This window comes from Choristoneura fumiferana, chromosome 23 (assembly GCF_025370935.1).
Source record: "Choristoneura fumiferana chromosome 23, NRCan_CFum_1, whole genome shotgun sequence".
Taxonomy (NCBI): domain Eukaryota; kingdom Metazoa; phylum Arthropoda; class Insecta; order Lepidoptera; family Tortricidae; genus Choristoneura; species Choristoneura fumiferana.
The window spans coordinates 1,430,648-1,443,345 of record NC_133494.1 but is presented as its reverse complement, the minus strand read 5'-3'; the positions used below and the strand labels follow the sequence as shown (position 1 = coordinate 1,443,345).

Here is a 12,698-nt window from a genome sequence, read left to right as displayed (position 1 = left end):
CTAGTGACTATTTATCTCGCTCTAAACTTGAGGCGACTTGACGAGTTCGGAGTTAAATTGAATTATAAGTTCGTCTAGATGGGAGCTTAATATTTAGACTGAAGTTCCTAAATGAGGATACGAATTTCCTCATTTCGCCGTGCGAAAGTTCTAAATACTTTGACTTGAATTTATATTAAGCACAGCGAAGTTGGCGCTTCTATTTCGACTTGTATTGGGATAAATATTATGACCCCGCAAAAAACGCCAAAAATCAATGGTGTCCCAATAACTAGTCGGAAAAACTTCCACAGATACACCATTAAAAAAATTAAACGACGGCGAATACGTAATCACCTAGTGGCCAGCGAACGGCAAAATGAACCACATCCATGCCATATCCCTATTTTCTTCTATATTTTTATACCCCCGCCATAAGTTCGCTTGCAATACACATTATGCGGATTGGTGACAATCCAAGTATCCAAGTACAGTCAGTAAAAAGCTACTTTTTTGGGCGCGCTAATAAACATATCCCACTTATTTTACTGTGTATAAAATCACTGGCTGGATGGATCTAAGCGGCCGGGGGCCGGGTTCCAATTCAAATTAAGAACGTTCTGGTTTTAGATTTACAATGCGTTTTCCGCTTTATGGTCGCGAGTCAATTGATCGCGGAACCGATAGCGTTCCGCTAACGTTGCGGGAGGAATGCGTAATTTAAATCGGAATAGACCTAAGTCCCCTTTGAGCTTTAATCTCTTTGGAAGGAATTTGTTTACTTGAAAAAGAAAAAAAGAAAAAATTTCGCACTAGGAGCTTAAATGTGCTTGTACCATAAAACTATGAAACGAATGAACGGAGATACGAGTACTATTTGTTTTCATGAATGCATCATCAAAACCTAGATACCATTCTTAGTCAAAACAAAACACCTAATACTATACTATTCTAACGAGCCCTTAAATGCTTTCATAAATTGTTGTCATGGAAATTTTTGGGTAGCTAATCTGTACAGTTCGCATAATTACCTAGTGCATAGTAATCAAATTCAAATTCATTTATTTCACAGGATTTTAGGTACAATAAGATCTTAAAAATAGCACAAAAATCACTAAAATCTACCACAAATGGCATGTAAAATTAGGGAATACATTCACTTGTAGTCTAAAAACTGCTGAACACTATAAAAGCATTTTTCGATAAACCATTTTTCAGGGCTCGTTGAAATTTTATGAATGTTAGGTCTTTTAGAGCTAATAAAGCCTGTTTATTAATATGAGCTAACTAAAACAAACAAAAACAATTAAAATGTATTTAAAACCAACTTCAAAAAAAAAAAGGTTGAGGTTATTTATTAGTTCGGTTGATTGTCGCATGTAGCGTGGGAAGTCCTGGGCGATCAATTTCAGCTTACAAAGTTATGGAATATTTGGATACGAAGGAAATTTTCATGTAATGAATGTTACATTGTAACCTATAGGTGCAACCCCTATATTTATTTATTTTTAGCATAAGAAAAAACGATCTTGACGTGTCTTTTATTCAAAAACACTTTTGAAAAATCTTCTTTCTCTCTCTTCTTTTTCAACCTTTCACCACCCAATGCTGAGTGTAGGTCTCTTCTAATGCACGCCATTCTTCCCGGTTCTGCGCCTTTCGCATCCAGTCCTTTCCGGCCACTCTAACAAGAAAAAAAAAAGTTTTTTTGAAAAATAAGTCGCAGCAAATATGTAACAATAAGCAAGGACATATTTTATGATCATTTACATTATTTTGGTATCATAAGTAATAGTTACTGTTTTTTAAAAACGATTTTCAGTAAAAAGACTCGTAAAGATTGTTTTTTTTTCTACCCCTTTTCTAATGCTAAAAACCGGCCAAGAGCACGAAAAAATTAAGTAATATTTTTCTAAAGATTTCGTATTTTATACGGAATCTTCCAAGTTTAGGTATATTTTATACCTTAGGCTACTCTACTACTACTCTTAAACTACTAGTAATTCTCAAGCAAACTTAGCCGTTATAGTTGTATGTGCCGCGTCTGCATCACACCGTCGCAGTCGCAGATGTGGTGGAATACGTCCGCCGGAAGAGCGGATACACGCTGAGGTTTCAGCTCGTTTGTGGTGCGCGTGCCGCGGCTGCTGATGGGGACCATCGCGAGTGCTGCATTCTGGCCGAAAGACGTCGTGTTCCGGCGGCTCCGGGGCACCATGCCGCAGATGAATGCGACGTCGGGGACGGTGACTCAACGGGGTCACGGCGTTTTGTCACCAAATTAGTTTTAAATATTGATTATAAATATGTATGTTAGTCTGTAAGGTATTTATTGTATGGGCCAAGTTGCCCGAAATAAATGAATTTATTATTATTTATTATTATTATTATAGTTTTCCTTGTAAGTTTGATATACTTTTTTACAGCCTGAATTTTTTCTGATTTTCCACCCACCGGTTTAGATTTTAGAGGGGGGACGCTCGATTTTAATGAAAATTTGCACTTTAAAGTTGAATATTTTGCAAACAAATCACTGAATCGAAAAGTCGTTTAGCAACCCCCTAATGATTTTAAAAGACCTATCCAACCATACTCCACACTACAAGGTTGGATGAGAAAAAAAAACACCCCCACTTTACGTCTATGAGAGGTACACTAAAAAAAATATAAAAAAAAAAATATACCATTTGGTCGGCATAGTTTACATACATATTCGTGCAAAATTACAGCTTTCTAGCATTAATATAGTCCCTGAGCAAAGCCGCGGACGGACAGACAGACAGATATGGCGAAACTATAAGGGTTCCGTTTTTGCCATTTTGGCTCCGGAGCCCTAAAAACAACCGATTGATAACATACTTTTTTTTTGAAGGCGATAATGTTTTTTTTTTTTTTTTTATTTATTTAGAAACAAACAGTCTTTCACAATAATTTTGCATTTTAGCTAAAGCTAGGAATACTTATCTTATAGAATACCATTAAGTACTAACTGCTAACTGTTTTGCAGCACCTTGTGCAAGGTCCGCCCGGATTGCTACCACCATCTTGCTCGCTAATCCTGCCGTGAAGCAGCAGTGCTTGCACTGTTGTGTTTCGGCGTGGAGAGTAAGACACCCGGTGAAATTAATGGCACTTGAGTTATCCCTTCTTAGGCCATCTTAACCTAGAGAGGTTGGCAACGCATCTGCAATACCCCTGGTGTTGCAGATGTTTATGGGTGGTGGTGATCTCTTACCATCAGGAGACCCACTTGCTCGTTTGCCATCCAGTCGAATAAAAAAAAACTAAGTAAAAACTTGAAAAACAAACAAGGGTTTTTTTTACATAAAATCCATCAAGCTTTTAAAAGGGTTTTAAACTTGCGATTTTTCCGTGAAACGGAACGTTCCATATCGTAATGGCGGCGATGAGGGGGCGACTTAAATTTCACGTCGCTCCGGGCTGAGTAATATTAATACCTTCCACTAAGTAAAAATAGTAGACGGGCTTATTTAACCTAATGGATCGGGAGAAATAATTCAAACTCTTCTTAACCCAGAATTAAAAGCTGGTGAATTATTTATTGAGATTGCTAAAATAATATTCATTTCCCGATCTTTACTAATATAACGAAGAAGTAACTTTTTGTTTATAAATTCCTGGAATTAGAAATTTCCTATGTATATTTTGCCTATTTTGGTGGTAAAGTTATTTGTGTGCCTGCGGCTCGGGTGGATATAATCGTCTCGGGTTAAATGGCACATTTTGTGCACTTGTTTGAAAAATATATTGTTTTTTAAACCGTGCCTAAAAGTTTATTTTTATCTGTCCGGTTTTAAACTAAATTTATGGCCTCATTATGTATAAAAGGCAGTCTTAATTTTGTATTTTCGAGTCTGGCAACCCTAGCGTACACAATATTACCTATAAAGTTCTAGCATAAATTAAAAGTTTTTAGTCGTAGCTGTAAAAACTTTGATGCGTCGGCGGATTAGAATAGTAGTTTATTTGACTGCCCTATCACAAATGTTTTAATCATCATCATCCCAGCCTATATACGTCCCACTGCTGGGCACATGCCTCCTCTCAGAGTGAGAGGGCTTGGGCCGTAGTGCCCACGCGGGCCCAGTGCGAATTGGGAACTTCACACACAGCATTGAATTGCTCCGCAGGTTGGTACAGGTTTCCTCACGATCTTTCCTTCACCGTTAAGCTTGGGGCAAATTTCAAATATAATTTCGCACATGAATTTAAAAAAAACTTAGAGGTGCGAACCGGGGTTTGAACCCACGATCCTCTGCTTGAGAGGCCATAGGTACAACCACTAGGCCACCACGGCTATGAAGGTGAAGGCTATGAAGAAAGAATAAAATAATACCTACTGTGATACATATACCTATCTAAAATTTCGGCTTGAAAGTTAAGAAAAAGAATACTTAATTTATTTGAAAATGAGTGAAAGTAATGCTTAGATAAGCGTAATTTATTTATCATTCAATATACATGAATATTGTAATTGTTAAAAGGTTACATAAATAAAAAAAAAGGATGAAACATAAAAAAAAATGGTTCTCCATTTAAGCACTCGCAAACTTTTACATTTATAAAATAATACAAGTGGGATCAGATTTATACGCACACACAAATATACAAACTAATCTCCCAAAATGTCCTCAGCCATAATTTCCCTAAAATTATTTCGCTTACTGAACGCATAGCCCCAGGGCCAATACTAACCTTTTATTTCTTAGGACCGTCCCGCTCACGCTTATAGTAGAGTGAGAGGGACGTTATAATACGAATTCCAATATGGAGTAGCACTACTGCAGGGCTACTACGAAACTCGAAACTCGAAGTACGTATCGTACCGTCCCTCTCGCTCTCGTATTAAATAGTATAAGTGTCAGAGGGACCGCACGACACGAACTTCGAGTTTCGAGTTTCGTAGTAGCCCTGCTGACCCGCCGGACCGTCTGCACGCGCCCTAATGGGGTTGCCACGTGCTACGTTTTTTTTTTAATTCGTTGTACCAAAATTTCCAGTTTTGTTGACAAGGTAAAGTGTTATTTACTTTGTGTAGGTACGAAATTGAGTCGGGAATATTTATTAAGGTAATTGATATGTTGTTGAGGGTGAAACCTTTTCATAATCAATTTTACTATACAAAAGTTTGAGATGTCAACATGACATTAGTAGCATAAAGGTTCCACTGGGTCATGATTCAATTTGTTCGACTGTACCTTTTCTTTCAAAACGCATTATTTTTTTTCATACAACTATGAGTCAGTTGTGAAAGTCAAGAGGGGAGGCCTTTGCCCAGCAGTGGGACACTATACGGGCGCTATTTAAAAAAAAAGGCAGTTCTGTGACGCCCATACTGAGTGTATGAAAACGGTGTGATGAGTTTTTGTTCTGAGTAGGAAAACCAAATTTTTTCACAAATGGGAAAAAGGAAAGTTACTTTTTTTGTGAAAATGCCCTGATACCAATACTATCTTAATTGAAGTGGAAAAAAATAACAGTTTTATTTCCTTTTTGCTCTGCGCTCTTTATTCAAGTAGGCATCCATGCTATTAGTTACAAACAGCCGTATTGATAGTTTTAAAAAATTGTTGAAAAAAAAACAAAATTATAAAATAATAATGTTTTTCTAATTTTAAAGGAAAACTGTAACAACTTAATAGGCTTTAAAAGTTAACGACCATAACTAACCCTACCCTGGGTTTGGTTCTAAAGTTTATAATTTTTATTAAATAATTACTTCCAAACTAACACTGCGTTAAATATGATCTGGGTACTTTCTCATTTCACCCCGGGTTATATTTTATTACTGTGGCAACCCCGAACGCAGGCGGGGCTGTAATTGTTATTTTATTAATGTGTACCTCCCTTACATCGTTCTGTTTTTACTCGTTTATAATCCGAGTAGGGATACACTGCGGGCTTTGAACTATATGTATTTTATCATACACTTAGGTATTACACATTAGTCGTATAGTGAGACCCGAATTTACTATAATAAACCAAACCCGCAGAAATACTGACTATAATTTAAAGCAGGATAGGATAATTTATTTGCGTAGTAAAAATAAAGTCGTCCATGTTTATGAAAAGAAAGCAACTACGTAAAGAATAAATTCTTAATAATATTATAAATGTGAGTCTGATTAAAATGAAAAAAAAAAATATATTCTTTTTTATTTTCAATTCATTTAAGAGAAAATTGTCCTTCGAGAGAAAAATTTGTAATTTCTGTGAAGTCCGAAATGAATAAAGTACTACAGTACAGCTACGAATAAGCTACGGCGTAGACTGCTACGCCGTAGCACATAGCAAAGGTAAAGAGCCTAAGATTTACTTTTGCGTACAGCCGCCATCGGATATAATAATATGTCGTAGCGGGCGAGGTACTGGAATATTTTAGAGCAGCATTACATTTCAATATCTTACCTTTAAAATAACATCCTTAAACATAACCTACTTCTGCTTTTAATTCTTCATCATAATCTGTCGCTTCGCACCGTGGCAATACTAGCGAGATAAAATCCAAAATTAGCTATAAATCAACTAATCTCAACTTTTACGACTAAAAAAGCCTTAAACAATAAGTTAATCTGAAAGTGCGTATCTACGAGCGTGCTTGAAATATATTTGGCCTTTCAGGTCGGTGCTGCTCCGGTTGTTGCGTGCCATGTGACAGTTATTCACACGTAACCTAGATTAAATCAATGACATAACACTGTTAAAAAAAAGTTTGTTTTTCTCGAACAAAATTCTTGTGTTTCCAATTTGTTGTAAGAATAAAATTCCCACATGCAAATATATAACGACAGGTTATCAAAATCCAACTTTGAGTAAATTATTTTTAGTCTGGCAACTTTTCCACATTGCTAGCAGCAAAAATAAAGACTAAGGTATAATAATAAAGTGATCATAACCATTCACATGATGAAAAGGTCGCTGTATTATGTAGGAGGAAATACCGCGAATCCGCGGTCCGCGGTCTTTCCTCATATAAAAATACCTTTAATTATCCCCACGTTTATTTAAAAAGTTGGAATATTATTCTTATTTTACCATGAATATATGCGAGGAAATAAGCTCACTATTAGCTGTTGGATATGTAGACATTCAGTAAGACTTCCTGAGAGTATGTTGCTCCATTCAAATAGCACAGAAACAATCAGGCAGGGTTTCTGTGGCAGGCTAGTTGGCGCTAGTATCTTAAGATCCGTTCGGCAACTTTGACACTTGTGTCACGTTTGTGTTTGAATGAACCAATCGCAGCCCGCAGCAAGACGTAACGGATTCGATTTGTAGCGTGGCGGATTTAGGCGATATCTAATTTTGGTATTTCTGCTTCTTTGGCTAGTTGAAGTATAATATTGATAGTGTTTAATGCGGCGATTAACCTTAACAGTGAACAGTGATCACAAAATTCTATATTGCTCTCGTGTGTGACATTTTTTAATGCGCAAGTTTGCGCGTTGTGCGAATTTTGCTATCAGGTTGCAAAAACGACAGTCACCGTACAACGTGAAGACGAAGGATAATATTTATCTTTAATTTAACTGACATGAAACTACCGTGAGACTCACTCATATTAAATATATTGACCCGGATAACTCACGTTTTAAATCGAGTTTAGCTCGACAAGTTTCGGGCTAATCCGTAGCCCTTCTTAGTCGCGTTGCTCCGAAGACGAAGGGCTACGGATTAGCCCGAAATTTGTCAAGCTAAACTCGATTTAAGACGCGAGTTATCCGGGTCAATATATTTAATTTAACTGACATTGGCCCAAGCCTCAAGTCCGCCATTGAGGGGAATAATAACACAGTAACGTCCAGCGGACATATTAGTAATCTGTGTCAAGCGGCCATCAAACTAACGCCGTCTAGCGGTATTGCCAGCGATACCGATTAGCGTTAAAAAAAAGTGCCAGCCCTAATGTCAAAGATACTATTATATTATAAAAGTAGCACCACAATATTACCCCCATTATATTAACCCTAATTATTTAATATTACCATCTTATTGTATTTGTAACTCCTAACACAGCTAGATTCATAAAGATATAATTAAATTAATACGGACGCATTCCATCTGAGCCTCATGTTGTGTGCCAACCTTGCAAAGCATGTATGTATGTAAAGCCTGATCAGAAATATATGGCTATTCGCCATGTTGCGGAATTTCATTAGAACTAATTTCTTACACTGGCAATAATTTTAATGATTGTCAGTGTCACCGTGGCGGTTTCTTTGAACAATAACAAAAATGCCCAAAACGATTAGTAGTCAACAACGGATCATTGTAAATAATGTTTATTATAAACTTCTGAAAAAAAAAACCGCTTGGGGAATGAAACTATTTCACTACAAAACCTTTCCAAATTAACATCAGAGCTAACAGGTAAACGTTGTAGACAACTCAAGATGTCATTGTTCCGACTATACTGAATAGAGCATCTAATATCGGACCTTTTTTCCAATACCGGTATTTTTTCGATACCGAAAATTCAAATACCGGTTTTCCGGTATTTCGATATTTTTTCGATATTCGTATTATTAAAGTAAAATAAATGATTTTCCCGCAACAAAACTTTCCGGTACCGACAATCTTAAGTAGCTAAGATTATTTCAATTATGTCTTAAACTTTATTCGTGTTAAAGGCTTAACAATCAAAAATGTATCACTCCGATAAACTAATGTTTATTGATTCGGTCGAAACGTTGGCGGTGCTTGAGGCTCTGGTATATCGAATGGAGGTATATCGAAGTGTTGAAGTGTCTGTATAAAATCGCCACTATGTCATTCCGAGTAGATACAGGAACAGACTTCGAAGGCGGTTCCCTTGAAAAGAGGCGTAGCGTAAGCCAGGGAGATGGCATATCTCCGAAACTGCAGGGCTACTACGAAACTCGAAACTCGAAGTTTGTGTCGTGCGGTCCCTCTGACACTTATACTATTTAATACGAGAGCCGAACCTCGAATTTCGAGATTCGTAGTAGCACTGCTGTTTGCTGCCGCTTTAGAAGACGCCTTCAAACTTCTGGAATGGAAAGGACAAGGCATCAATATGAACGGCGAATAATACGAGTACATCACTCAACTTCGGTTTGCCGATGATATCGTGGTCATGGCAAAGTCGATGGAAGAACTAAGCACGATGCTCGAAGGCCTCAATCGAGTCTTCCAACGGGTACCTAGGCCTCAAAATAAACATGGACAAGACGAAGGTCATGTCGAATGTCCATGTGGTGTCGTGTGGTGTGTTGGTTGAGAATTTGATTCTTGAAGTTGTTGACGCGTATGTATACCTGGGACAAACCGCAATTAGATAGGTCCAACTTCGAGAAGAAGGTCAATCGTCAAATCCAACTCAGATAGGCAGCGTTTAGGAAACACGGAAATGACTTTTCGTCCAAAATTCCTCAGTAGGTACCTTAAGACGAAAGTCTTTAACCAATGTGTGTTACCAGTGATGATGATGACATATATATCCGAGACGTGGTGATTACTATAAGTAGGCCATATGTTTAAATAGGCTCAGAGTTGCTCAAAGATCTATTGAAAGAGCTATGCTTGGTGTTTCTCTACGGGATCGAATCAGAAATGCGGAGACACGTAGAAGAACAAGGGTCACCGACATACAGTACACTGTACTGAGTACAGGGCCCTCTTTCACCTATTAGAGGCCCTGGGCACAACATGCTGCATTCGGTAAGCCTGATTTTCAGGCGAGAGTAGAGTACCTAGGTTATCGTTTGGTAATGGAGGAGAGACTAGGGGGCCCCAAACCATCGCGGGGCCCTGGGCGCTTGCCCAGTGTGCCCAGTGGGGAAGAGAGGCCTGCCGACATAGCCAAGCGAATTAGCTCTTTGAAGTGGCAATGGAGGACGTATAGTACAGAGAAAAGATGTCCGTTGGGGCCGAAAGATTCTCGATGTAGAACTGCGGATCGGCAAGCGCAGCGTGACCTGGCAGGATGACCTGGTTAAAGTCGCAGGTTCACGGTAGATAGGTAGGAACACACTACTAAAACGCGACGCCATGCTACGCCACCTGACCCTTGTCAGTAGTACTAATAAATCCCATGCATTTACTATATGGCCAGGTGCAGATATAAGACACGGCACGTGATGACACGCGGTTTTGTCATAGGTACCTATCAAGGTATCGTTGGTAATCTTTATAAATCGTAGATCCTAATTTAATTTACTTTAAATAATACTATTAATAAAATAAGTAATTAATTTGTGAGTTTTGAGAGTGTTGAGAGTACAATACTCTATTAAAAAACCAAATAAATATTATTTAGAGATTAATATCGAAAATATCGAAATACCGGTATTATACGATTTCAATATCGGTTGTGTTAATATCGGAATTTTGGTCCGATATTCCGGTTTTTCGATATTATCGAATACCGGTATTCATGCTCTAATACTGAACTATTGCCATATAAATAAGAACAATAGCGCCCTCTTGACAATAGTCACATATTTTTGGTTTACCTTTATGTAAACTCTTTATTGTACAAAAGTTAAGCAAAATAGTGTTAAAAATACAAACTGTAACATAGATGCACTAAGAAACCAGAAAAATCTATGTTACAGTTTGTATTTTCGATATGGGTTTTACGGGATGACCGTAAAAGTAGCAAAATTTAGAGTTGAAATAAAAAATACAAAAAGACTCCAAAAACCAATCTTAATTTACAAAACAGTGTTGACAAACTTTGAAACTTTGAAAGTTATGAACCAACAAGTTAATAACTTGTATCTAACAAGTTTACCTAACATTTAAAGCCAGGTTACCTTGTGACATCTACGTAGAGGTAATCAAAGCATTTCATAGGCTTTGTAGTGTACTAGAGATCTATTCAAGTGTTGCCAACATGCGACTAGTTCAGCGACTTTTTTTGTAATTTTTCCGGACGTGGGTACTTAAAGCGAGCGATATTTGGAGCAAATTTTCCGCAAACTGGCCACTTTTTGCTAAATATCTTGCGACTCCTGTAAAAAAATCTGTTTTCTATCTGTAATTAGTGTAATCTTCTGTGAAAAGAAGGTGGGAACACTGAAGGTCGTTCATTCGATAAATCGAGTTTTATGAAACAAATACGGAACGCAGCATAAAAGCGACGTAGAAACCTATTTCTACGTGACCTATCACGCGGTAAGTAATGGCAACCCGGTAAGTAATACGTAACAAGGTAACTAATAAAATAATAACTCTTATCGCTTATAGATAGTTAATAGACTTGAACGTTAGTTACTCTGCATTATTTCACCAATTTAAAATGTTCATTATATGCGCCTACCTTAGAAAAGCAACAAAAAAGGTTATTGATTATTTTCTTATTGCCAAATCCGAAAAGCAAATCATATAACACATTTTTTAAACTGGTATTCATTGTTTCGTGCTGCGCCGGCCTCATCCCACAGACAATAAAACTTTTTATCGGCGCAGTTATGATTGGCTGTCTTGGGCTGTCTGGAGCGGGCGGATTGGAATCAGTGTGACTGACACTGACAGGTGGAGGCCCATAGAGAATAAACAATAGAGCGACACTGGAACGTTGTCTATGGATCTAGATGTGGGGCAGTGATAGCCAGTTAGGTTATGCCATACATTATTACCCTAACTACGTACAGTCAAAGAAACTGAATCGCGTACCAGGTTGGAACCTTTGTGCTACTGCTGTCATTTTGACTGCCAAAGAAATCATAGCGAGATATATTATGAAAAGGCTCCACCCTGGTACGCGACGCGTTTCCGTTACGCTGTCAAAAATGTTACCGGTTAAGAATTTAGAGTCATTCTGTTAATTAACTACCGCAACTTGCGAGAATGCACAAGTTTAAGATTGTTTTTTTGGAATCTTTTTGTATTTTTTATTTCAATTCCAAATTTTTAATTTTACGGTCATCCCGTAAAACCTAAATTGAAAATGCAAACTGAAATATAGATGCACAGTAAAACCAGAAAAATAAGACCACTGCTGGACAACGGTACAGACACGAATTTCCCCTATGCACCACATATCTCAGCTTGTTTGATTCTTATTTAGCCACTTAAGCAGTGATGCTAGCGACATCTATACCGTAGCCCGCACCGAGAAAGTTTCGGCATTCCATTGGACCTAACCGCTCACCCGGACAAGAGATATCGTTATTAAGTAATCAAATTAAGATTGGTTTTTTGGAATCTTATTGTATTTTTATTTCAATTCCAAATTTTTACTTTTACGGTCATCCCGTAAAACCTAAATTGAAAATACAAACTGAAATATAGAGGCACAGAAAAACCAGAAAAATAAGACCAGCACTGGGAATCGAACCCAGGTCCCAGGTTCCCAGGGGCTGGGAACGGAATGCCGAGGACCTGGGTTCGATTCCCAGTGCACAAGTTTATTTAAAAAAAATAACCGACCGATCTGACACAATGTATACCTTGCTGCTGTCAGATGTCATTGGCAGTAATGGTTGCTACTTTTGCTAGCTAACCTAAAGCGAGCGTTTGCCACTAAGCAAAAAAAATAACCGGACAAGCGTGGAGATGGTGCTGTACTTTCGTACACAATAACATATATTGTGGAAAATTCCTGCGTGTTGCTTTAAATCAATACCATGGACTTCTTGAAGGAGGAAATCTATAGGTATGAAACTATTACGTACCAGTGCGTTGAGTTTGAGGTGGTCAATCGAACGCCGCAATGTACCTAATTCAACTTC

At 37.8% G+C, this 12,698-nt stretch overlaps 2 protein-coding genes across 7 annotated transcripts in view; both read left to right on the top strand.

Moving 5' to 3' along the window:
* tkv (serine/threonine receptor kinase thickveins) overlaps nt 1–12,698 on the top strand; it is a 273,659-nt gene that overhangs the window by 217,503 nt on the left and 43,458 nt on the right. The window lies entirely within an intron of this gene.
* The window catches only part of bsk (mitogen-activated protein kinase dJNK), a 154,681-nt gene that overhangs the window by 108,962 nt on the left and 33,021 nt on the right, over nt 1–12,698 (top strand). The gene's annotated exons all lie outside the window — the stretch shown is intronic.